Source organism: Microcebus murinus, chromosome 12 (assembly GCF_040939455.1).
Source record: "Microcebus murinus isolate Inina chromosome 12, M.murinus_Inina_mat1.0, whole genome shotgun sequence".
In the NCBI taxonomy this organism is placed as follows: Eukaryota; Metazoa; Chordata; class Mammalia; order Primates; family Cheirogaleidae; genus Microcebus; species Microcebus murinus.
This window is the reverse complement of record NC_134115.1, coordinates 90,742,471-90,764,815: the sequence shown is the minus strand read 5'-3', so window position 1 is coordinate 90,764,815 and position 22,345 is coordinate 90,742,471. Positions and strand designations below refer to the sequence as shown.

Here is a 22,345-nt window from a genome sequence, read left to right as displayed (position 1 = left end):
TGACTCAGTCTCCTTATTTGCAAAATTACATCTGGTGCACAGGGTTATTCTGAAGGTTACATGTATCTATGCAGAGCCACAGAACAGTGCCTGGCACTCAACACACGCCACCTGTCTGCTGCCGTCAGTACTTCTCGCCTCCCTTTCTTCCTTGTGATTCCTCCCACCATGCCGCTCCTGGCGTTCTCCCTGCTGTTTTTATCGCACCTACTCTTGCTCTGCCCCGAGTGTTCTAACGCTCCCTCTCTTCCTGGCTAACTGCTACTTATTCTTCACATTCGAATTGAAATATTACCACCGCCACCAATGGTCTTGGGTGTGTCTGCTACGAGACTGTCCTCTACTAACACTCAACACAACATGTACCAGGTGGCATGTCAGTTACCTTTGCACTGTTCTGTCTCTGATCCTGGCCTGTAAGATTCTTGATTTTGGGGACTGTCTCCTGCTCACTAATGAGTTCCCCCATGCTTAGCAAAGAAGTGCAGAGGAGACAATGATAACGTCATTGTTGAATGAATGCTTCTCTGCATCGACACACAAAACAACTGTGTGCTTTTCACTTAATGCCTGTGAAGTGCTTAGAAGATGGTTGGGCTTATAGTAATTCCGCATTAAGTGCTGGCTGTTACCTTATTATTGTGATTCCTGGAATGACAGATGTGTGAACAGGGTGCTATGGGGCCCAGAGAAGGAGCTGCCACTTTGTCTGAAGGTGTCAGGGCGGCCATGAGGGGAAGGAGCTTTTCAGGCAAGGAATGTCCAATGCTCAGTGTGGGAAGCAAATCACCCCAATAGCTCCCCCTCCTGATAGTCACGGCCCGTGTGGTCCCCTCCCACTGAGTGTGGGTGGTCACTTCCTTGGGTACTCACTTAGACTCTCTAGTGACTTCTGAAGAACAGGATGGAAAAGTGATGGGGGGTCGTGCTTCCAAGATTAGATTGTTTTATTTATTTATTTATTTTGAGACAGAGTCTCACTCTGTTGCCCGGGCTAGAGTGCTGTGGCGTCAGCCTAGCTCACAGCAACCTCAAACTCCAGGGCTCAAGCGATCCTCCTGCCTCAGCCTCCCGAGTAGCTGGGACCACAGGCATGCGCCACCATGCCCGGCTCATTTTTTCTATGTGTTTTTAGTTGGCCAATTAATTTCTTTCTATTTTTAGTAGAGATGGGGTCTCGCTCTTGCTCAGGCTGGTCTCGAACTACTGAGCTCAAACAATCCGCCCGCCTCGGCAACCCCAGAGCACTGGGATTACAGGCGTGAGTCACTGCGCGCCCGGCCCCCAAGATTAGGTTATGACAGACCGTGTCTTCCATCTTGCTTGCCAGTTGCTACACCCTGAGCACATGAGACACGGAACTGAGGGTGCCTCTGGCCAAGAAATGGAGTCCTCGGGCCAACAGCCCTTGGGGAACTCAGTCCTGTTGACAACCACGTGTGTGAGCGTGCGAGTAGATCTCTTCCCCGGTAGAGCCTTGGGAAAACCACAGCTCCAGCTGACACCTGGGTTGCAAGCTTGCCCAGGACCTGAGTCGCAGAACCCAGCTAAACTGCATCCACATCCCCGACCCGCGGAAACTGTGAGATAATAGACGTTGTTCTAAGCCACTACAGGTTTCAGAATTATTTGTTACACAGCAATAGACAACTAATACATAAGTTAAGGAGTTAAAACTACATTCTTTGGTGGTGATAAGACAAAGAGGAAAGGCCTGAAATATACGTGCAGTTTTGAAGAAATCCAGCAAAAGATGGTACATTTTGAAGAGTATACTTAGAGAAGTCAAACTGCTGTACTTTGGCAGGAAAGGACGAAAGAACATCCACAGGTTTCTGGAATCTGTGCTGGGGGCTGGCATCTTTAGTATATTTCCCAGCATTTACTGAGCAGCCTAGCTCTCCTTGCCAGCATTCATATCTTATTCTGACACGTGATTTTCTTATTTTCCAGTCTACCTGGTAAGTAAGACTTTTTTGGAAGATAATTTATGGAAATGACAGTTCTCTAATCTATATCAATGCTTTTCTTTGCAAAAAAAAAAAAAGACTAAGGTTACAATACTAGGGAAAGTTTTCTTTAGACGAAGAAAATTTTCTTAGAATGGTTTACAAAACAAAAAAACATAGTTTAAGAAGCTAAGACGCTTGCTTTTCTAGATACTTAGTATAAAGGTTAATTTTATCTCTTAACTCATCTGGGCCATAGTGGCCAGATATGTGGTCAAATGTTATTCAGAATGTTTCTGTGAGGGTTTTAATGGATGGAATTCGTATTGAAACAGGTGGAGTTGGCTGGGCATGGTGGCTCACGCCTGTACTCCTAGCACTCTGGGAGGCCGAGGCAGGTGGATTGCTCGAGGTCAGGAGTTCAAAACCAGCCTGAGCAAGAGCGAGACCCTGTCTCTACTATAAACAGAAAGAAATTAATTGGACAACTAATATATATAGAAAAAATTAGCTGGGCATGGTGGCACATGCCTGTAGTTCCAGCTACTTGGGAGGCTGAGGCAGCAGGATTGCTTGAGCCCAGAGTTTGAGGTTGCTGTGAGCTAGGCTGACGCCAGGGTACTCACTCTAGCCTGGGCAACAAAGCGAGACTCTATCTCAAAAATAATAATAATAATAAAATAAAAAATAAACAGGTAGACATTGCATAAGGCAGATGGCAGAGCATTATGCGCCACTTCAAGGCCTGAATAGAACAAAAGATTGACTTCCTCCAAGCAAGAGGGAATTCTGCCAACAGACAGCCTTTGAACTTGAACTACACAATGTTGATTCTTCCCTTGTCTCCAGCCTGCCAACCCACACTGCAGATTTTAGACTTGTGAGGCTCCAAAATCATATGAGCCAATTCCTTACACACACACACACACACACACACACACACACACACACTCACACATACACACTCACACATACACACCCTACTGGTTCTGTGTTTTTGGAGAACTCTTAACACTCAGGATGTGTAAGAGTTAATACACTCAGGATGATTAATGATGAGTTAATACACTCAGGATGATTAACTCTTAATACACTCAGGATGATTTTAAATCAATCAACCAACCAATCAATCAGTCAACAAATATTTATGTTAAAAACCTTGATGACCTTCTGACAAAAAACGACAGAGGAACAAAGGTAAGAATTACCATAGATTTCTCCTCAGAAGTTATGCAGACTGGGAGACAATGGAATGACATCTTTAAAAAGCTGAAGAAAGAAACTGTCAGCCTAGCATTCCATGTCCAGCAAAAATACCTTTCAAACATAAAGGGGAAATGCACTTTTTTCACATAGATAAAAGTTGAGAGAATTTGTTGCATGCATTTAACATTATAAGGAATAATAAAAGAAGTTAAGGAGAAGGAAAATAATACCAGATGGAAAACTGAATCTACACAAAGAAATGAAGAATGCCAACTATAGTAAATATGTGGGCAAACATTAGAGATTTTTTTTTTCTCAGTTTTTTATTTCTTTAAAAAATTATTGGTTGAGGTCTATGCTAATGGGGCTTTCTCTGTAGCTACACATCCTTGGAAATGCCTCACAGAGTAAATTTTGTGCTCTGTGGTTTTGCTCTATTCACAGGATTATTTGTCAGATCCGTGGGGAGGAACTATGAGACAGATGCTAGAAAGATCTAATAACTTGCTTTTACGTGCGGTATTGGCATATCTCAGTCATCTGTGCAATTCTTTTTTTTTTTTTAATCTGTGCAATTCTTGAGTATGATAGTTTTAGAAGCTAATACAATTTGAACTCATTTATTTTTAGTGAGGGTGTCAAATTGAGAACCAGGCAGATCCTTCTCTAAAAATGACCCTAAAGTAAATTCTTCTTCTTTTTTAAATTATTGTTTATTCTTTTAGGATTTACATCTATTATGTCTGTGGCAATATTATATAATCTTGTGTTACTTTCTTTTTTTTTTTTTTTTTGAGACAGAGTCTCACTCTGTTGCCTCAGCTAGAGTGCCATGGCATGTCATAGCTCACTGCAGCCTCAAACTCCTGGGCTCGAGCGATCAGCCTGCCTCAGCCTCCCAAGTAGCTGAGACTACAGGTGCACGCCCCTGCACCCAGCTAATTTTTCTATTTTTAGTAGAGATGGGGTTTTGGTCTTGCTCAGGCTGGTCTTGAACTCCTGGCCTCAAGCAATCCTCTACCTTGGCCTTCCAAAGGAATGCAAATATATAGAATGCTTAAGAATATTTTTTTATGATGAAGAGTTAGAAAAGGCATTCTCAAACAACACTTCAAATACCCAAAGTATACATCAAAAAGAAAAAGAGATGAATCTGATATCATCAAAATTAATGACTCTTTTCCAATGAGGCACAATATAGATAGTTCATGCATAGGTAGCAGACTGGGAGAAGACACTTGAAGTATCTATAACCAATAAGGGGGAACACATATATAGAATATATATAGCTCTCCTGCCAATTAACAAGGAAAAATACCAACTGTACTGGAAAAATGGACAAAAGATAAGAACTAGCAATTTATAGAGAGAGGAACCCACAAGACTAACAAGAATATGGGCCAGGCGCGGTGGCTCAGGCCTGTAATCCTAGCACTCCGGGAGGCCGAGGCGGGCGGATTGCTCAAGGTCAGGAGTTCGAAACCAGCCTGAGCAAGAGTGAGACCCCATCTCTACTATAAATAGAAAGAAATTAATTGGCCAACTAATATATATAGAAAAAATTAGCCGGGCATGGTGGCGCATGCCTGTAGTCCCAGCTACTCGGGAGGCTGAGGCAGGAGGATTGCTTGAGCCCAGGAGTTTGAGGTTGCTGTGAGCCAGGCTGATGCCACAGCACTCACTCTAGCCTGGGCAACAAAGTGAGACCCTGTCTCAAAAAAAAAAAAAAAAAAAAAAAAAAAAAGAATATGAAAAGGCTCCATCTCATTAAGCCAGACAGGCAAATTGTTAATAAAACAAGAACATGTCACTTTAGCCCTGTTATACTGAAAACATTGAAGAGCTAGTCGATGTGAAGTGTTGGCAGGGATATGGGCACTTTTGTGGATGTGTGGTGGGAGTGTGGACTGGGGCAGGTGTCTTGGAGAACAATTTGGTGGTGTATCCTAAAAAGTCCATGCACCCTATGACCCGCCTACTCCTTGTTGTTTATCCCAAAGAAATCCTCAGCTGGATCCATAAGGGAATATATACAGTGACATTTATCACAGTGTTGCTTCTGGTGGCACTGTGGGTGTTGATCCCTGGGAGAGTGGAGTGTAGATTAGGGTAGATCCACATCACTGAATAATTGTCAGCGGTTAGAAGTTACTGGCTAGATATATACAAAGCAACCTGGACAGAGCTTCAACACATAATGCTGAGTGGGGCAGAAAAAGTAAGAAGCTGATTGCCATCTACAACATCTATGTAATTCCATTTACACAAATTAAAATACACACATATGAAAGGATACACATTACACACATTAGAATGGTTGCTTGTGAGAGAGGATGGAACCCAGATGTGGGGAATGAAGATAAAAAGGAATGAATGAATAATGTATGCATAAAAATCAGAGAGGAGCTGGGCACGGTGGCTCACACCTGTAATCCCAGCACTTTTGGGAGGCTTAGGTGGGAGGATCACTTGAGGCCAGGAGTCTGAGACCAGCCTAGGCAATACAGCAAGGCCCTGTCTCTACAAAAAATTTTTAGAAATTAGGGTATAGTGGCACATGGCCTGTAGTCTCAGCTACTCAGGAGGCTGAGGCAGGAGGATCGCTTCAGCCCAGGAGCTCGAGGCTGCCATGAGCTATGATCTGGCCACTGCACTCCATCCAGCCTGGGCAACACAGCATGACCTTGCCTCTTAAAAAACAAACAAACAAACAAAGAGGGCCCATTCACAACCCATGGATGGTGGAGTGACTAACTCAGCCCTTGGCACCTGTTTATCCCCTCAAAATTCATACGTTGCAGTCCTAACCCACAGTTCCTTAGAATGTGACTATGTCTAGGCTCACAGCAGATGTAATTAATTAGCTAAGATGAAGGCATAGTGGAATAGGGTGGGCCTTTAATTCATTAGTACTGGCGTCATTATAACAAGGGGAAATGTTGGGCGAAGAGACGGGGGGGGGGGAGGACACCAAGCAAACAGGAAGGCGGAGATCGGGGTGATGTGTCTCAAGCCAGGGAACAAGGAAGGTGGCCGGCAAACTCCAGAAGCAGCGGAGAAGCCTGGACCAGACTCTTCCTCAGAGCGTTCACAAGGAACCAACCCTGCTGACACCTTGATCTGGACTTCAGCCTCTAGAACTGTGAGACAGTAAGTTTCACTCCATTTGGAGGAATAGTAGCAAACCAAGAAGGTGGGCGACCCCCGCAGGGTGCCTGGGCTGCCATGGACACTGCGCCGCCCAGCAAGAGCCACTCTTGGGACCCCCAAACTCACTACCCCTTCTTATCCTTAGTCTTGAAAGGTCCATCCCTCTTACACTTGGCCCCAAAGCCTCTGGCTTTTGACCTTGAACTAGAAATGTTTGAAGGGGCCCCTTGCCCATCCCACCCACCCCTGTCCTCCCCGCTCCCCGGGGCAGCAGAAGACTTGCGCCTTGGGCGGGAGACGGGCCCCCAGACACAACCTCAGTACCAGGCAGTTCCACTGCAGGAACAGAGGGATACGTGTGGTGGGGGTGGTGGGCTCAGAGCAGGGACCCTTACGCCACTCTGAAGGTTTTGAGAAGACTTCCTGGTGGAGGTCACATTTGAGTGGAGTCTTGGAGGAAGAACAGGTGTGATCCAGGTGAAGAAGGAAGGAAACATTCTTGGCCATCTCTGGCCGTGGTTGTCAGGAACAGAAGCCAGCTTACACTAGCTCAGATAAAAGTGAAATTTATTGAAAAGCGAAGTGGCATCTTCCAGACCAAAGCAGGAAATACGGCCAGGCCTCACAGGCAATGGACTTGTCCTACAGCTCTCTTCCTCTCAGGGCTCTATGCCCCTGAAATCGCATCTGCTCCTTTCTGGTCTGGGTATGCTGGCCTCCCCAGCAAGCCTCCCGGTTTCTCTTTCTGCTTAACCTCTGCTGCTCAGGGTGCTGGGGGGCTGCAGCTGCACCCAACTAACTCCACATGGCCTTCCATGCACCATGGCAGTCTCGTCTTACTGCACAACCCCAGAGGGCACACGCACGAGGTGTCTTCTAAGTGATCTGTACGCCGGGGAGCACAGCAGTTGGAATGGGCCCCTGCAGTCATGCAAAGTTGCAAGCCTCGACCAACAGCATCTGTCCCGGCCTTGGGGTCTCTCAGTGCAAATTCTCAACAAGGAGAATCTGGCTGGCTCAGTGCAACGAAGGTTTTTTACCCCATACAGGTCCCATCAGTGGTGTGTGTGTGTGTGTGTGTGTGTGTGTGTCTGCACGTTTGGGTTGGTTCGCAGTGGGTAGCTCAGGCCAGGGGCAGATTCTCTTGGAAGTGGGTGTAGCAGTTGGGATGCTGGTGGGAAATAGTAGTACCCTCAAAGGTATAATTAAAAAGACAGGTCTGAGCAGCTTCAGAGAAAAGAGTGGTGAAGTACCTGGGGACGAGTGAGGGTGGGGAGCTGATATCACCTCTAGGTGTGACGAGTAAGTGGAGAGAGCCAATTCTAACACACAGGGTGAGATATACAGTGTGGTGGGAGCTGGGGGTCACAGCCAGGCCAGGTGGGAAGGTCCTGCCTCCCTACCCTGACATTGCTTCACTTTGGTCAAATGCAACAGGAGGTCAGAGGGCAAGTTCAGAAGGTCCACAGGCTGGGGAGGCTATCTAGTAGGAGGCCGAGGAGACAGCCTGAGCAAAGGGAGGGCGGTGTGAAACCTCTTGGTGATCCAGGGTCATGGAGGACATGGCACTAGACAGTGAGGGAACAGAAAGGCCAGGGCTGCACACAGAGGGCCGTGGGGGCTACTGCCAGGAGCTTGGACTCGATCCTGCACAAGATGGGCAGCCACTGATGACAGGGCACCTGGCCAGAAGGCTGCCACAGAGACAGCTGAAAACTGAAGCCAGAGGACAGACAATTCAAATGGCTGGGCTTCAGGCACCGAGAGGGAAATATTTTTGGCTAGTGGTGTCCTTCCAAAGGCCTTCAAATCCCATTGCATCCAGAAGGCCTTTTGTTTTCGAGGGACAAAAACGCAACTGAAACCAGCATTAGCCAAAATAAATTGCTTCATGGCACTTGGAAGACAAGGGTGAGGCAGGTCTCAGAGACTCTAGAAATGAAGACGGTAGCAACATGCATTTTCCTTTCCATCTCTGTCTCTTTGTCTCTGTCTCTGTGTGTCTTTTTCATCTTTGAGCAGACTTCTCACACTGCCTGCTGCAGGACAGGAGGAGGGAGAGGCCACAGCTCCCTTAAGCCAGTTTAGCGAGGAAAGAGAGTATCTCTCTTTCAGCATTCATATATAAATACCCAGAGAAGCACTCTGATTGGCCCAGCTCAAGTCACATGTCTAAACATAGGCCAATCACTTTGGCTAGATGATGGGAATTTCAGATTGGCTAGACCTGGTCCACCTGCTGTGACCTAGGAGTGGTACTGTAATTGTCAGGCCCTCCAGCACCTGGGGAATTAGGTAAGGACAATTTGTCCTCTAAGAAGGGGGAAGGGATGCTGCACAGACAAATGCAACAGATGTCCACCATATGCATCAAGTCAGCACCACCCATTGGCTCAGCCCTTTTCATGCTCAGACAGGCTGGCCAGGAAGCCCATCACAAGGAGGCTCCAGGGTAATGCCTGGAAGACAGTGGTCTGATTAACATTTATTCCGCAAGTGACAAAAATCAACCCCAGAAAAGCAGAATATATCCAGGTGGCCCAGATTGGTAAATGGCCAGAGATGGTGGGAGGGCTGTCTCTGCCTATTCTTTCCAGCCTCTTCTCACAAGCCCCTGGTGGTCCATATAGAGATAACAATTACCATTCTTCTTCCAGACACTGTATAAACAGTAACAATGTGATCATGGCCCCCTTGAGAGGGAACAGTTGATGAGCTCTGTGTTTCACTGCTCCCTTCCGAGGAGGAGTGCATTCTGGAAGGATGAGGTCATGGAACCATGGGGTGGCTTCCTGGGTCAGAGCTCTGGGGCAGTGCTGGTTGGTCCCCACACCCCGTTCCTTAACCTTAACTCTCCCAGTCACCAGTGGTCTGAGATCTATGAACACACTCGAGTCCCTGCCCTGGTGCAAGTGCAAAGGCAGCAATCTGCTCCTGTGAAATGGTTTGACTGGTGGAACTGAGAACCCAGACCCTTCCCCCCAACATTCCCCCCCTTCTCCCCCAACCTTTGCATCTGTGGCCCCCAGGTAGATTATGTTTGGGCAGTTACACAGAAGAATTTAGCATTTTGTGGACCCAGTGCTGGGAGTGACAGATGCTGAGGGTGAACATTGCTAAGAGTTAACAAAACTAACATTAGGTGAAGGAGTATTTATGCCAGTTATACCTTAATATCTCTCTCAATCCAACCCAAATCCCCATTAGGTAGGCATTATTATTACCCTGATGTTGCAGACGAGGAGACTAAGGCTCACTCAGTTGGTACAATGGCAGAATCCTACGTTCAAACTCTGGCCTGTTTGAATCGAGAACTCTTGGCATCCTCTGGCTGCCTCTGGTGACCATGTTAGACCAGTGGAACCCCTACCTCAATCCCTACCTCCCTCATGAGCCTGCACAGCTCCAGACCTTTGGTTATAAAGGTTGTTCACTGCTCAAAGGCCGCAGGAGGGTTGAGGGTAGGTGTGTAGTGGCCAAAACACAGTCAGGGTTCTGCTCATAGGGGCTATGGGTCCAGAAAGGGTGCCTTTTTCTAATTTTCTTAAAGATGCCACACTGGCTAGCAGCATCTCTGCCCTGGACCACCCTGGACCTGCTTGGAATTGACAACGCCCAACTACCCTGGCCACTCACACACCTGGCTCCTAACCACAGTCTGCTTTGCATTGTGACTCAATTGCTCCTATGACAAAACGTGGTACTCCCATAACTCACCCAGAATTTCCTTGCTGTTAGGCTCTTGCTCCTTCGGTTCCCTCTGCCTGGAATGTTCTTCTCTTCCCAGCTGCGTCTCCCATTTCTGTTTCATAAAAGCTACCTTTTTTCCTTTAAAACCCAGCCTGATGCCCACTTCCCTCAAAAGCCTTTCAGATACCAGAGACTTCATCCCACTCTCCGGCCCATCTCTCACACTTATATCCTGTCTCATGATAAGGGCCACCTCCTATTTTCCTGTTTTTAGAGACAGGGTCTCACTATGTTGCCCAGGTAGGGTCTTGAACACCTGGCCTCAAGCGACCCTCCCGCCTCAGACCCAGCTGGTGGGACTACAGGTGTGAGCCACCGGGCACAGGTGTGGGGCTCGAGCTGAACACTTTCCACACCTGATTCCTCACTTCACGAATTTTATCACGCACATTTCAGAGGGAGACACGGGCTTAGAGGACGTCAAGCCTTGTCACCGTGAGGAGGCAGCAAAGCAGGAAATGAATCTCGGTGTTCTGATTTTAACGCTGCCTCCTCCTCCTCAGGGTGGGTTTTCCACAGATGTCATGCCTAGGTGCGAGGTGGCAACGGCTCGGAGGCCGAGGCCAGAGGCGGCTTTGCAAGTCGCTGCCAAGGGAAGAGGGCTGCCTGGCCCAGCTTTTTACTCCTTCCCCAGGCGAGCTGCCGCACCCCTGGGGTTCAAGGCAGGCCCTGCACCGCCCACCCGGGCCCCCGTGGCTCTCTGGGAAGTGGGACCGCAGCTCCGTGGCCGGCCTCAGGAAGACCCTGAGGGACCGCAGGACGGGCAGGGGGGCGCCGCAACCACACCCAGCCGGGCCGGCTTGTTTACGCCTCTCCTAGCGCCCTCCCGCCCGCCCGGCCACGTGACCCGCCGCCCCGCCCCTCGGGTTCTCGCGTGGCTCCTCCCGCCGTGCCGGGCCTTCTTTTTGCCTCCTTCAGAGTCACAAGATCGCTCAGCGGCAACCTTGCGGGATCCTTCCGCCCGTCCCCGCCCCCCTGCCTAAAAAACTCTTCTTGTTTTTTTCTCTCGGCCAGATCACTTCCTCATTAATGAGTGGAACGGCCTCTTCCATTCGGTGGGGTTGGGGTTAGGGTTAGGGCTAGGGTCACCTGCCCTTTGGTTCGGAAAGTAGGCTAGGCCTGGCTGGGGACTCTTTTTCGTGGCGGAGGCCGCGGCCGGCCGTGGACATTTCACCGCGGGGGGAGGTGCCGTACGTCCAAGATGGCGGCGCCCTGTAGGCTGGAGGAACTGTGAGGTAAACAGCTGAGGGGGAGGAGATGGTGGGTGAGTATGGGGGTGTCTCCCCCTCCTTTTTATGGGGGCTTCTTGGGGCAGCCCTGGCATCGTAATCCCAGTCTGAGAGCCTCTGAGGGGGTGGGCTAAGTGGGTCACTTGCTGGGTAGGGACCCCGGGGAAGGGGGATTCGGGCAGCTCTCCCCTCCCTCTTATTACGCGCTATCTCCGGCTAGGCCCAGCCGGGACTGGCGGGTCCCTGGGGAGGAGAGGCGGGCCCGGCCGGCACTTCGTCCCTCCTCGGCGGCCGAGGGGACGGCTGCACCCCCGGGCCTCGGTGCCGAGGGCAGGGGTGAGGTGGGCCCCCTCGCCAGCCGGTCCCTCGGTGGGGTGACAGGTTCACCCGGGGTGCGGAGCGCAGGGGAGAGGCGCTCGGCGGGAGCGGAAGGGTTGCGGGGTGGGGCTGGACCCTGGACTTACGGAGAGGGGTCTGCGGTGGGGGGGAGAATGAATGGAGGCTGCCTGTGGGCATCAGGGACTCGCCTAGACTCGTCGTCTCCGCTGAAATTTGCATGACTGGAGAGCCTCGCTCCTGGTGTGCTTGTGGGTGTTTAATTGGTGGTGAAAGACAGTTACCTTAAAGTCAGCAGAGGTGATTCTTAAGAGACAGCTATTTGCAGAGCAACTCCTAGGCACTCATTCATTCGTTTGAGGAACTGGAGGATGAAGAGAGCCTGCAACCGGAGATCCCTTGTAGAATTAAAGCTCGCTCTTTGTGTTTCTTGTTTAAAGTGCTTTACTTCGTGTGTCTTGAATTGGGGGGGTGGCAGACTTGGGGACGCAGTCCTCCTAGCCAATAACAACAGCTAGCGTTTATGGAGCACTTGCAGTCATCATCTCCTTTGGTCCTCACAACAAATGCAAGAGGCAGCCACTACTATTAACACCTCCGATGGAAGAAACTGAGGCCTGGGGACAGTAGGGTGATTCGCCTAAGGTCACACACTGAGAAGTATCTGAGCCTGGAGTGGAACTGGGGTCTGACTGATTCCAAAGACTAGAGTTTTATTTATCTGTTACTTGATCAAAGCTGACCTGTCATTAAGTGATTAGAATTAATCAGTTAGCCGAGGTTTTGTACACATGTGTGTGTTTAATTTTGATGGGGGGGGTGCACTTGGCTTATTTGCCTTAGGTTTTGTTTTGGGATGGCAGTGTTGTGCATGTAAACTTGTTAGTCTAAATTAGGCTGAAAAGTATTTGTTTTTTAAATAAAAACTGATGAGATTTTTGCAGAAAGAAGTCTTACTAAAATCCTTGCTGGATTTTTTTTTTTTAGTAGCATAGAAATAGCACTTCACTTTACATAGAGTAAGCTGTAAAAGTACTAAAATAGAATAATACTCTTCTGAGATACTTTGATTTATAATTTTGGGATCAACTTGGAGTCATCTGAATTCAAACAGGCTGGCAAAGTGGAGCTGTAAATTTCAGGAAGCATTATAAAACCTAATCTTCTGGGAGCCTTTGATTTACTGAGCAACCACCTGTGATTCTTAAGTTGAGCATTCCTGAGTAAACCTGGAATATGCAAATATGAAAACTGATTTAGGGTTGTGTAGGGAAATGTACCTTTAACAGTCATGCATCAGGCAAATGAGACTCCTCAGAAACACTGAAACATTATTTGCTATTGCCCTGGGGAACTGCAGAATCTTCCTCTAACCACCTGGTGTAAATTTAAGGGGTATTTATAGAAGATGTAAATGGAAAATATACTCTTACTAAAATTAATACCCCAAACACTCCTAAATCACGTGCCTAGAAGGGCAAATGATGTAAGCTTTTTTTGCTTCTTGTATTTCCTGGTGTCATAAATGCTTGGTATGTTCCTAAATTCCTAGTTAGAAAGAAGGCGGCTCCTAGCCGTTATATTGGAGTATCTCAAATCTTGTGACTCAGTTTACTCTTCCTCGCTGGGTTAAGAGCAAAGATCCAGTGTGGTGGGTCTGTTGTGGTGTAATATGATGCCTTCTGTGTGTGCCTGGTTTCATTGGTGAGATGAATCTGAATAATCTTATTAGGGCAAATCTAATGTACTCCCATATATGTAATGTGTACGGAATAATGAAATTTCTGGAAACAAGGGATTTCAAACTATAATGTTCATGAGAATCTCCGTGCACAGATACCTGGCCCCATAGTAGGTAGACCTACATATTCAGTCTTTGAGGACACTTTGTGTATATATTTTGGAAGAAGTCTGCTTCTGACGTGCTCTAGAGGTTGAGGACCACTGGTTTGAAGTATTATTCTGGCTATTTTCTTTTAATTTGTAATTTATTACAGAGACATTTCTTAAAATAGCTTCTAACCTCTGATGTATATAGTGTTGGGTGAGTTTGGGGCTCTTAATTTTGAGCTGCCTTGATCTTACAGCTTGTGTCTTCTTTCGAAGTTTGTTAGGCTACAGGTATGTTCATTTCCCGGTTCCAGGGCCATAGTGAACTAAAATTAGCTTCTCCTGGAATTAATTGGCTATTCTTGGATGCCAAAGAGACAAATACAGCACTACATCAACCATTTCAAGCTTTTCTAAAGAGTCAAATAGCTTCCAACCTTTAACTAGTCAATTATCAGCCTCAGTTTCTTCATCTGTGAAGAAAGGGAGTTGGATTGTAAATTAATGAATATTTCTTATTCTAAATTTCTGAGATTTAAAGTCCTTCTGGGGCTTCAGCCAAACCTTCTGACCAAGTTGATTGAATCAGAGTGTTAATGGTGTTAGAATAACCAAGCAAATTGGTGACTGTTAGCCCGTATAGTTGGGTGAAAACCTGCTTATCCTTTCCTTTAGATCATCATATTTTTTAGAAGGTAATTCTCTATAAGGTTCTCATGTTACAGATCTCTCTTTGAAAGATTAGTTTTATCTGTATTAGTTTTGTTTGTCATTTAAAATAGCTGTAGGCAAGAAAGAAAAGTATACTCAATAACATTCAAATCTGTAGCTGTTTGCTTTAAATTTGTATGTAGTATATACTTAAACACTTGAGAATTTTTTCTTTTTTACCTCAGATCATCAATTGGTAACTAATATAATTTGGTTTGCATGAACTGCTCATTTTTTTCACCATTTAAGTTGATCTGGAAGAGGTCTACCATCAGCAGTTTGAGATTATTCTTTCTCTGATTTATTTTTTAAGACTGTGGTTGCTGGAAATTAGTAATTTAATGTTTATTTTAATGTCTGTTTTCATGAGAGATAATAAAGATTTGTATTTTATATACTGTATGTAAGAGATGTGTTATTTCAGGACATTGTCAATTTCTTCTTGTCCCTTCTCTTGTGTAGTGCTAACTTTTGTTATATACAGGTAAGTAGCAAAAGGTAACAATACTTTTTAAAGTTGAATGAATTCAGATTGACATCTAGTGAGTAAAGTGCCTTAAAAACCCAGCTTTGATCCCAAACAAGGCATGGTAGTTACAGGCCTACAACTCACAGGTCACTTTCTCAAGTAAATACAATGGCAATAGAGGCCTTGAAGTATTTGAGTGACAGGGGACAGTTTTGCCCTTCTGTTGGTGATGTGATAGAAGACACCATGGGGAGTGACAGGAAGAATAGAGGTAGTGACTTTCATGTCTGTAGTCATTAAAACCTGTGCTACCTTGAGCAGTTCACAGAGCACAGTAACAAACTTGAAGTGTATCCATTTTAAGTTATAGAATGTTTTTATCAATGTTTCAAATACCAATTGTTAAATGGATAGAATGCTAAGTATTATGTACCCAGCAGTACATTTTATTTAGTAGTAATATTGTTATAATAAAGCTTATATTTATTAAGTATTTATGTGCCAGACACTGTGCTAAGTATTTTACATGTCTGATCCTGTTAACTCTTTCTACATCCTTAAGAGGCAGAATAGGAAGAGGAAACTGAAGCTTAGGGACTTGAAGTAAGTTGCCTTAAGGTCACTGTTCAGGGGCTAAGCTGGCTGTGAACCCTGTGTGGTTACTCCAGAGCCCAAACATTTAATCTTCCACTGTGATAAACTGCCTGATCTGCTAATCTCATAAACTAACTCACAGGTCAGTGGTTTTTAACTTTTTTTTGTTTGCGGGTGCTCAGTTACCCTCTGAAAAATCTGTGGGAAACAGGACTAAATGTCCCTTCCTCTACCCTTTATGTCCTTCACTACCAAAAAAGAAAAGAAAAGAAAAAATACAGACACAGAGTTTTGGATACAGCTTCAGAGACTTTATGGACCCAACTTGAAGCTCAACTGATGATTTTAGATAGATTACTGCTCTTAAAAATGGACTTGGGCTTTATTAAAAACAATTTTCTTTCTTTCTTCTTCTTCTTTTTTTTTTTTTTGCCAGAAAGCTGGAACACCCATGTCTTTTAAAGATAGACTTATGTACTGTTTGTGTTATAAATCATTTTGTTAAACTTCTGTATTGAAAGATTCTGTACACTTCACTGGGAATTTAATCTTAGGTGCCACATTTTAAAAGAAAATAGAAGTAGAGAACTCAGGTATGTAACCTGCTAAATGCTTGTCAGGCTTGGCATTCAATCTGTGTTGGTACCTTTAGCACCTGGCAGAATTCCACAGGGCTTTTTCCCAGGTTTATGCATTATTTCTTCCCCCTTTTGAACCTCAAAGCAGATATATAAGTGAATGTTTCTTATCTTCATCCCTCTTTTCTTGTTCCTAGACCAGTGGTTCTGAGCTTTTAGTGGGCATCAAAATCAACTGGAGGTCCCCATCTCAAAGTTTCTGATTCAGAGATCTAGGGCAAAACCTGGGAATTTGTATTTGTAACAAATTCCCAGGGAATGTTCATGCTGGTGGTGTGAGGACAACATTTTAAAAACCATTGTTCTTGACTATCAAACCCTGTATCTTTCTTCCCTAGAATATTTCTCTTTTGGTCCTATAAACTTGAAACCTAAAGAAATCCTACAGTTTGCTCATATTTCTTTTAAGGGAAGCTTTGTATAGTTACTTTTTGAAACATACATACCTGTTTGGCTTGTATTTTCTTGGTAAATAATTTTGTTCATGTTAATAGAAAGTCAAAACATACCATTATTTGTAGAAGAGATACTCTTTACCAAAATCAAGCTCTGGCCCTATAGGCAAGTTACTAGAGGATTCTTCACTTTTGGAATAGAATATAAGCTTTAGCAAATGGTCCATCAAGGCCCCTAATGGCAGAAGTTCTGAATGGAGAATCTGGCAAGTTGGATTTGCCCCAGTTTGACCTTGAGAGGAACTACAATTGCTGAGACCATTTAAATCACAGGTGACTACACATGTTGGCAGGTTTTTCCATCAGCTATTTTACTCTCACTAGTATTTCCTACTTTTCTCCTTCCTTCTATGCATCTGTAGGAAGAGAGAATTGGAGCAAGTATCTTCCCCTTTTTAGATGCATTTGTGCTGAAGGCGGCTTTGTTCACTTAATAAAATATTACTCCAAGAAATTACCTGAAAGTTCCTGAGCCAGAGCTGAGCATTAACATAGCAGTGTAGTGTTTCTGCTGTATCTAGACTGTACTTCACTCTGAGGTAGTTCATCTGTGCCTGTGCCTGTGTCTGAATTGTCTTTGTATTTTTATAAATAAAAACTTAAATATAGAAAACAAGTTATAGTGAAGAGACATCTGCCTTCGCTTTTACCTATAGTTGCATTTTTACATCATAGGCAAATGTGTACAAAATTATCTTAGGTGATTTGAAATGCAGTTGCCTATATCATGTGATTTATATTTCTGAGACATCCTTGAGAGTTTCTAGGCCCATCATAGCACTATTTTCCAAAAGTCTGAAAACTCAACTGATAATTTCAGATAAAATATTTTCTAAATACATTTTAGGTACTTACCACTAGTATTTCCTAAAGGTATATATAGCTTTTAGCCCATAGCTTGTAATGCATCTTGGCTAGGGCAGAGATACGTGAAAATAATGCTTATAGGCTCTGCTTATGACAGCTATACATGGCTGTTAGTCTGGAGTTGGCGTGTAATCCCAGGCATGTGTGCTGTCTATCTGTAAACACCTAAAGAACGAAATTAATTAAGATGAACTGTGAAAACAAATTGACCTGTACTCCTTTTGTTTCATCCCAAGATACTAAAACACAGAGCCCTCATCTTCCCTCTCAAACCTGTGCTTTATTTTTATTCAAAAAGACTGCTTGTAGAAGTGAAGTTGCAGTGTCGCATGTAAGTGAGAATACAACTTTTGAGTCAGATATCAAAGAGGGAAAAATCTAGATCTAGGGGCATGTCTGTTTTTTAATTTGGCTTTTGAAGATAAGCACATGCACTGAAGCTGCTGTTCCGCTCTGACAGGTGTTTCCAACCATGCCCCTCACTTCCTGTCAGGAGGTTCACACATCACATCTTACTTTACTGACTAGAATAATTGTGTGGTAGCACCCCTACAGGGCAGGATTGAAATATAAATGAATCAGTAAATAAACACTTAAAAATATAAATAATGGTAGGTAGCCTTTGCCGTAGCAACAATGCCAATTTAGTACCATTACCATTTTTTTTTAGCATAGTGATAAAGACAGTAAAAGTCTTAACATGGAGCACTGGACAAAGAAAACACTCTACTTTCTTATGGTAGTGCCTTTATCTAGGACAGTGATCTTGGCTGGGCAGGCTACAAGATCCCATCTTGTGTGCATCCTAATTTTACCCTTGCCTTAGATATTTCTTTTCAGGTAAAAGGTCCAACTGGATTAATTCCAAGAGGAAGTCTATATAACTCAGTAGACTAACAAACAGCTGATTTTAAGATTCTGAAGATTAGAGGCTCCTGCACTGTAATTCCAGCTCTCTGACTTGGAGTGCATGTGGCCAGGCAAGCACTCCCTGTCTGCATGGTGTGGTCAGCCTTTCTGAAGGGCCAGCCTGCCTGCTGCTCTGCGCACACGCTTGGGGGCGCTGCTGAGGGCCCCTGGAGTTTGCTGTCTGGAATGTGCTCCATGTGGAAATATAATTACCCTTTCATCTGGAGCAAGAGATTTTAATTGTTAGAGAGTTGCTCCATCCCCTAATTTGACTTTGACCAAGATTATGTATTTAAGAGCTGTTTCCAGGTTTTTCCAGGGCTCGGCATAATGGGGAATATATATGAGGCTCCCTTTCATACTCCGTATCCAACCCTGGAACAGCTACCAAAGACACTGATGAAACCTTAGCTGAGCTGAATAGTGTATATTTGCCTCTTGTGTGCCAGGCACCATGACAGGCCCTGAGTGTCTCAAACAGGCAGTCCCTGTCTTCACGCAGTTTATAATCTAGTAATCAGATCATGCCTAAGTATCTTTGTAGGACCCATATTTTAAAAGCAAATTTGAATGTATGTATACTCATATTTAATGTGGATATTTAATACGAGTTAATTTGGACAGAAAGGGTAAAAGGTTCACAAATATCTTGTGCCTGTCATGTAGAAGGATTAGACTTGCATTGTGCTGCTTGAAGGTGGAATTAGGTTTGTACATTTATTTAAGACATGTCTTAACCCCTAGTATTTAGTCAGCAAGTGCTGGGCACTGTAGAGATGCAGTACTGAATAATCTGCAGCATCTCCCTAGACGTAATGTCTAGTGAAAGAGACATATTCAGTAACTAATTACACTTCGTTAATTGGGTTGTGGTAAGTGACACAAAGAAATATAGGCTGCTGAGAGTATATGACAGGGGATCTGACCTAGTCTGGGTGGTGGGAGTGGAGGCCTGGGAAGGCTTCTCTGAGGAAGTGATGTCTGAGCTGAGATTCTGAGGATGAAGAGTAGGTTTAGGAGGAGCCAAGGCAAGAGTCTCCTAGGCCCAGGGACAGCTTGTGTGCGGTGCCGAGGAACTGAAAGGCTAGTGGGGGGAGGGATGGTGGCGGGCAGTGAGATGATGCAGGTCCACTCAGTGCTTGTGCCCTCATGGCTCCTGCTGCCAGCCCTGCCTCGCAGAGCTCCTCCAGCAGTTACTGTGTGCCCACGCTGCCCCCAGGGCTGTGCGGCGTATCCGCTCATCTGATCCCCCTCGGCCTTGTGAGGTTGACACCATTATTCTCACTTGACAGATGAGGTAACTTAAGGTTAGACATTAGAGACTTGAGATAAATAGCCAAATGTTACACAGCTAATAAGTGACAGAGCTTGGATTTCAACCCGGAACTCTCTAACTCTGGAGCCTATCCTGTCCATTCGTTTATAGCTCTAATAGACATTAACAAAGGCAGAGATTACAAGTTCAGCACAATATAAAGAATTTTCCAGCAACCAGCTGTTCAGAAACGTAGACAGGGAGAGGCACGTGCTCCTGATGATTATAAGTGTTCATTCCAGTGGAAACCAGATGGCCACCTGTCAGGGACAGGGTAGAAGGAGCTTGTACCAGATGAACCCCAAACCCACTTCTGATTGCATCTGGGATTTTGGTTAATTGTAAGATTATTATATACATATGTATGTATCTGTATATGTTTTTTTCTCTTCAGTGACCATGAAAGACACCAGGTCGACAGCCCTGGAAACTGAAGTACCAATTGTCCCCAGAACAGGTAAGGGATGAGCAGTCCACTGGCTGGAGGAAGGTGGGAAGGAATTAGTTATCTTGCCCCTGGTTGTACTAGTACATAGAGGCTTTTTTGCATTCAGAGATTTCACATCTATTGTTTTAGCTACTTGCCAGGAACTAAACCATCTATGGAGCAATTAGTCAAATTACTGATAATTATTAATTGTTTATTTAGTGCCAGGCACTGCATTACTTGTTTTCTTCTTCACAGCCACACTTTCCGTGTATCCCTGTTTTATAGGAAATCTGGCTCAAAGATGTTAATGTAATTTTCCTAAGGGAGACTAGCTAGTGCTTGATAGACCTGTGACTCAAATCACTTCTGTCCAGCAGCAAAGTTTGGCTTTAACTGTCAAATTAAATTGAAGCCTGTGTGCTGGCATAGGTCAGTTAACTAGTTGTTCTTAACTCTGGTTGCACCTTAGAAATCCACATGGGTTTATTAAAAAAAAAAAAAGAAAATACCAAATGTGGTATTTGGACCCTAACCCTTAACCTGCTCTGGAGTGGGGTCCAGGCTTCAGGATTGTGTAAGCTCTCCAGATGATCCTAATGTAGGCTCTGAGCTGAGACTCCCTGATCTGGCAAATGAGCTTTTGCATCTTAACATGGCTGCATTTGTTAATTGTCTTAAATTAGTTTGGGGGATAAATTATATGCTATAGTGGCTTTTAGGAATTGGAGGAATCCCAAAGTCTCAGAATATACCTTTCATAAATATTGAGGCTCTGGTATTTCTGTGGAAATGAATTTAGTCTTACTGACTAATCACTAAACTATAATTTTGAGTTTGCCAGCAAGAATACCAAATGCAGCAGAGTTGTGTGTGTACAGGAAGGGTATAGAGAAGATAGGGAGTTGTTTGGTCTACTGTCTTTATACACAGATAGCTGATGTGACTTGTGTCATGGCTCATTGGTTGCTATTTACTGTATTCTGTTGTTGTCTGCCTGTGTCATAGGAATTGTGAAATAAGGTAGGGATTTATTTTTGGCTTATAGATTCATGTTGGTTCATACACAGGGACTTAATACAGATTGTAGGCTGTCTAACAAGAAGGTGGAAGTATCGTTCTCTCACAAGTAGGGCAAGTCTTCTGAGTTTGACTTTTCATTTTCAATTTTTTTATGTGTACTTCATGCTGTTCCATTTATATTTCATTATTTTTTAAATTTATTTTTAAACTTTTTTAGAGGCAGGGTCTCACTCTGTTAGGCTGGAGTGCAATGACGTGATCATAACTCAATGTAACCTCCAACTCCTGGGCTCAATCGATCCTCTTGCCTCAGCCTCCAGAGTAACTAGGACTATAGGCACGTACCACCACATCCAGCTAATTAAAAAAATTTTTTTATAGATATGGGGTCTCACTCTGTTGACCAGGCTGGTTTTGAGCTCCTGGCCTCAAGCAGTCTTCCTGCCTTGGCCTCGCAAAGTGCTAAGATGATAGATGTGAACCACCATGCCTGGCTATGTTCTATTTTTAGAGGTCCATTGAATATGAATTTGAACCTAAAGTCACATGGTCACATGTGAGGTGCATCACTGAGGTGCAAGCTGAATATCACCATCATAAAATGTAGGTTCTGGGATACAGAAGTAAATCTCAGATTTTTAAAAACATTTTTTATGCTTACAATTGTATTACATTTTAATGGTCAGATTTTAAAAGTTTGACATTTTAATGTAGGAAAAATATTTGTGAGCACTATCAGCTGCTAAATTGCTCCTGTGGTCACTTGTTACCAATGTGTGATACCATCTTCAGCTGCCACATAGAGTCCCATTGTTAACCTTTTGGGACAAAGCAGAATTCAGGGAGGTTTCTGATAGATGGCTTTCTAGAAGGAACCTTGTACCTGGGATTCATAACTTGGCAAGCCTCAAAGATCCTTCTCTTTAACTACTAAAAATTATTGGCAACGTAAGCAGTCATCTTTTTTGGGGGGAAAGAAATCTAACTCTTAATAGCATTTTTCTTTTTTCATGTAGGCTCTTGGTTATAATACATTTTTCCTCTTTTTAAACAAATTTTGGGCTGGGTATCGTGGCTCACACCTGTAATCCCAGCACTTAGGGAGACTGAGGTGGGAGGATCACTCGAGGCCAGTAATTCAAGACAAGCCTGAGCAATGTAGTGAAACCCTGTCTCTGCAAAAAACAGAAAAATTAGGTGGGCCTGGTGGTGCATGTCTGTAGTGCCAGCTACTCGGGAGGCTGAGCCAGGAGGATCACTTGAGCCCAGGAGTTTGAGATTGCAGTGGGCTGTGATGACGACACTGTGCTGCCACTGCATCTAGCCCAGGCAACAAAGTGAGACCCTGTCCAAAAAATTTTTTTTTTTTTTGCCCAAGTGCGGTGGCTCATACCTGTAATCCTAGCACTCTGAGAGGCCCAGGCAGGAGGATCTTTTGAGGCCCGGAATTTGAAACCAGCCTGGGCAACATGGCAAGACCCAATCTC

General features: G+C 44.6%; 1 protein-coding gene and 1 pseudogene across 8 annotated transcripts in view; both read left to right on the top strand.

Moving 5' to 3' along the window:
- The first annotated feature begins 3,500 nt into the window (after window positions 1–3,500).
- LOC142874730 (uncharacterized) lies at window positions 3,501–3,640 on the top strand (annotated as a pseudogene).
- Window positions 3,641–11,201: 7,561 nt separating this feature from the next.
- The window catches only part of TSC1 (TSC complex subunit 1), a 53,062-nt gene continuing 41,918 nt past the window's right edge, over window positions 11,202–22,345 (top strand). For 4 of the 8 annotated variants that reach the window (XM_076009150.1, XM_012744100.3, XM_076009149.1 and 1 more), the window contains exons 1-2: window positions 11,202–11,290; window positions 19,803–19,865. The gene's annotated coding sequence lies outside the window, so the exon portion shown is untranslated. Of the gene's footprint in view, window positions 11,320–19,802; window positions 19,866–22,345 lie in introns of all 8 variants that reach the window. The other 4 variants (XM_012744103.3, XM_012744098.3, XM_076009146.1 and 1 more) reach the window with 2 other exon arrangements.